Here is a 4,376-nt window from a genome sequence, read left to right on the forward strand (position 1 = left end):
GTTAAGATAAGAGAATATTTCCAGGTTTATAAATTACAGTTCACAATAGCTACAGTAAGGTGTTAAAGTGTTAATATAAGATAATATTCCCAGGTTTATAAATTACAGTTCACAATAGCTACAGTAAGGTGTTAAAGTGTTAAGATAAGAGAATATTTCCAGGTTTGTAAATTACATTTCACAATAACTACAGTAAGGTGTTAAAGTGTTAAGATAAGAGAATATTTCCAGGTTTGTAAATTACATTTCACAATAGCTACAGTAAGGTGTTAAAGTGTTAAGATAAGATAATATTTTCAGGTTTGTAAATTACATTTCACAATAACTACAATAAGGTGTTAAAGTGTTAAGATAAGAAAATATTTCCAGGTTTGTAAATTACATTTCATAATGGCTACAGTAAGGTGTTAAAGTGTTAAGATAAGAGAATATTTCCAGGTTTGTAAATTACAGTTCATAATAGCTACAGTAAGGTGTTAAAGTGTTAAGATAAGAGAATATTTCCAGGTTTGTAAATTACATTTCACAATAACTACAGTAAGGTGTTAAAGTGTTAAGATAAGAGAATATTTCCAGGTTTGTAAATTACATTTCACAATAACTACAGTAAGGTGTTAAAGTGCTAATATAAGAGAATATTCCCAGGTTTGTAAATTACAGTTCACAATAACTACAGTAAGGTGTTAAAGTGTTAAGATAAGAGAATATTTCCAGGTTTGTAAATTACATTTCATAATAGCTACAGTAAGGTGTTAAAGTGTTAAGATAAGAGAATATTTCCAGGTTTGTAAATTACATTTCACAATAACTACAGTAAGGTGTTAAAGTGTTAAGATAAGAGAATATTTCCAGATTTGTAAATTACATTTCACAATAACTACAATAAGGTGTTAAAGTGTTAAGATAAGAGAATATTTCCAGGTTTGTAAATTACATTTCACAATAACTACAGTAAGGTGTTAAAGTGTTAAGATAAGAGAATATTTCCAGGTTTGTAAATCACATTTCACAATAACTACAGTAAGGTGTTAAAGTGCTAATATAAGAGAATATTCCCAGGTTTGTAAATTACAGTTCACAATAACTACAGTAAGGTGTTAAAGTGTTAAGATAAGAGAATATTTCCAGGTTTGTAAATTACATTTCATAATAGCTACAGTAAGGTGTTAAAGTGTTAATATAAGAGAATATTCCCAGGTTTATAAATTACAGTTCACAATAGCTACAGTAAGGTGTTAAAGTGTTAATATAAGATAATATTCCCAGGTTTATAAATTACAGTTCACAATAGCTACAGTAAGGTGTTAAAGTGTTAAGATAAGAGAATATTTCCAGGTTTGTAAATTACATTTCACAATAACTACAGTAAGGTGTTAAAGTGTTAAGATAAGAGAATATTCCCAGGTTTATAAATTACATTTCACAATAACTACAGTAAGGTGTTAAAGTGTTAAGATAAGAGAATATTTCCAGGTTTATAAATTACAGTTCACAATAGCTACAGTAAGGTGTTAAAGTGTTAATATAAGATAATATTCCCAGGTTTATAAATTACAGTTCACAATAGCTACAGTAAGGTGTTAAAGTGTTAAGATAAGAGAATATTTCCAGGTTTGTAAATTACATTTCATAATAGCTACAGTAAGGTGTTAAAGTGTTAAGATAAGAGAATATTTCCAGGTTTGTAAATTACATTTCACAATAACTACAGTAAGGTGTTAAAGTGTTAAGATAAGAGAATATTTCCAGGTTTGTAAATTACATTTCATAACAGCTACAGTAAGGTGTTAAAGTGTTAAGATAAGATAATATTTCCAGGTTTGTAAATTACATTTCACAATAACTACAATAAGGTGTTAAAGTGTTAAGATAAGAAAATATTTCCAGGTTTGTAAATTACATTTCATAATGGCTACAGTAAGGTGTTAAAGTGTTAAGATAAGAGAATATTTCCAGGTTTGTAAATTACAGTTCATAATAGCTACAGTAAGGTGTTAAAGTGCTAATATAAGAGAATATTCCCAGGTTTGTAAATTACAGTTCACAATAACTACAGTAAGGTGTTAAAGTGATAAGATAAGAGAATATTTCCAGGTTTGTAAATTACATTTCATAATAGCTACAGTAAGGTGTTAAAGTGTTAAGATAAGAGAATATTTCCGGGTTTGTAAATTACATTTCACAATAACTACAGTAAGGTGTTAAAGTGTTAAGATAAGAGAATATTTCCAGGTTTGTAAATTACATTTCATAATAGCTACAGTAAGGTGTTAAAGTGTTAAGATAAGAGAATATTTCCAGGTTTGTAAATTACATTTCACAATAACTACAGTAAGGTGTTAAAGTGTTAAGATAAGAGAATATTTCCAGGTTTGTAAATTACATTTCACAATAACTACAGTAAGGTGTTAAAGTGCTAATATAAGAGAATATTCCCAGGTTTGTAAATTACAGTTCACAATAACTACAGTAAGGTGTTAGAGTGTTAAGATAAGAGAATATTTCCAGGTTTGTAAATTACATTTCATAATAGCTACAGTAAGGTGTTAAAGTGTTAATATAAGAGAATATTCCCAGGTTTATAAATTACAGTTCACAATAGCTACAGTAAGGTGTTAAAGTGTTAATATAAGATAATATTCCCAGGTTTATAAATTACAGTTCACAATAGCTACAGTAAGGTGTTAAAGTGTTAAGATAAGAGAATATTTCCAGGTTTGTAAATTACATTTCATAATAGCTACAGTAAGGTGTTAAAGTGTTAAGATTAGAGAATATTCCCAGGTTTGTAAACTACATTTCACAATAACTACAGTAAGGTGTTAAAGTGTTAAGATAAGAGAATATTTCCAGGTTTGTAAATTACATTTCATAATAGCTACAGTAAGGTGTTAAAGTGTTAAGATAAGAAAATATTTCCAGGTTTGTAAATTACATTTCATAATGGCTACAGTAAGGTGTTAAAGTGTTAAGATAAGAGAATGTTTAGTCATTCTTTCATTTTATCAGACTAATTCTTCCATGTCATTACAGAATGTAAATTTGAACCTTATGGTAATATTTCACTGATTCCTGATAACAATTGAATTAACCACGATAACAATACTTATCATTATTTAGAATTCCCAGATACTTGTACCAAGGGCATGTCATAAGAGTCCTACTTGAATGAACATATTGATAAAATTTAAGGTGTGAAATAACTGTCATGGTACCCATATGGTACAACAATGTTTAACACTATATTGAGTTTTGTTGTCATGCCACGGCCCTTAAAATGTAGAGAATTGTCTCTGGAGCAGGTAGTTTGCATAAAAGTTTTACGTGATGCTGGTTTGGCTCTTTGACGAATTACTGCAGACTTTAAATGCTCCCCAAACACTGTAACACAAGCTAGCGAGACCGAGACAACTTAGTTTGAAAATAGGAAAGGAAAAGCAAAACTCAATAAAGTATCTTTATTTATCCAGCTTTCAGGGCAGAAGTAAGACTGTTACTTATATCAAACACGAGATAAACAACCATGCATCAAATGACAGAAAACTGTCCAGCTCTACATTATCAAGTAGCTTTAAGATAATGGAATATTTTATCGCGTAGCAGATAAAACCTTTACTTCGATCTTCAAGTACTGTTAAGAAATTACATTTTGCTAGAAAAGTACAAAATACGGACTGTTTATGATTGGGAAAAGTTTTATGGATGGATGAGTCCAAGTTTTAAATTTTTGTTTCGAAGCGTAGTTTCCACATCTAGAGGAAGAAAGTTAAAGATTATACCTCACTTTTTCGCACCTACCATGAAGCATGGAGTCCCAGTTTGATGATTTGGGGGTGTTTTTCTACCGAGGCGACAGGGCACATTTGCAAAATAGATAGAATAATGGACTAGCGCAAGTACCATGAAATGTTGGTCCATCATAGTATACCCAGTTTTTGCATATTATTGAAACAGTATTTTACTACTCATAAGACAATGACCACCAAAACTCATTCAACCAAGAAGGAAATTACTAATCTGTTTAAGTTATTCAAATGATACAATGGTCCCCGCAGAGCCTTGATAGCAGGCCTGAGATTTGATTGATTAATAACTTGACAAATCAAAGGTTTCTTTCAAAGACACTTTATAGGAGTGTATTGGACACATTTGGAGTAAACTTCTAAATGACACTTTGATTAAATATGTTACAACAATGCATGAAAGAGAGTCTGCAGTTATTAAAACAAAAGGGGGCCACAAATTATTAACAGTTTGCTGAACTCAAGCACTAACACCGAGTTTCTGTTGTACTAAATATGAACATTAATAAACTTTTGATGTTTCACCTGTGATTTACCTTTTACCGTTCCTTGAAAGTAGTCTGAAATCTAACA

Source organism: Tachypleus tridentatus, chromosome 13 (genome assembly GCF_004210375.1).
Source record: "Tachypleus tridentatus isolate NWPU-2018 chromosome 13, ASM421037v1, whole genome shotgun sequence".
NCBI classification, from domain to species: Eukaryota; Metazoa; Arthropoda; class Merostomata; order Xiphosura; family Limulidae; genus Tachypleus; species Tachypleus tridentatus.